Source organism: Meleagris gallopavo, chromosome 1, assembly GCF_000146605.3.
Source record: "Meleagris gallopavo isolate NT-WF06-2002-E0010 breed Aviagen turkey brand Nicholas breeding stock chromosome 1, Turkey_5.1, whole genome shotgun sequence".
Lineage (NCBI taxonomy): Eukaryota > Metazoa > Chordata > Aves > Galliformes > Phasianidae > Meleagris > Meleagris gallopavo.
Genome location: NC_015011.2, coordinates 115,733,649 through 115,733,862, shown reverse-complemented (window position 1 = coordinate 115,733,862; position 214 = coordinate 115,733,649).

The window sequence follows — 214 nt, the reverse complement described above, 5'->3', positions numbered from 1 at the left end:
AAAACACACCACTTTTTCAGACATACCAACCTTATTCCCCTTATGGAAGAAGCTGCAAAGTTCCATTCATGAATCTGTTTCTGTGAAAAACAGAACTATATCAGATTAATACAGACACTGTTTAACCTTACTATCAGAAACAAAGTTACAGCATGGTAAGCAAAATAAAGTTTTTCTAAAATCTCTTTTCCATTACTTCCTCCTTCCTTCCCCT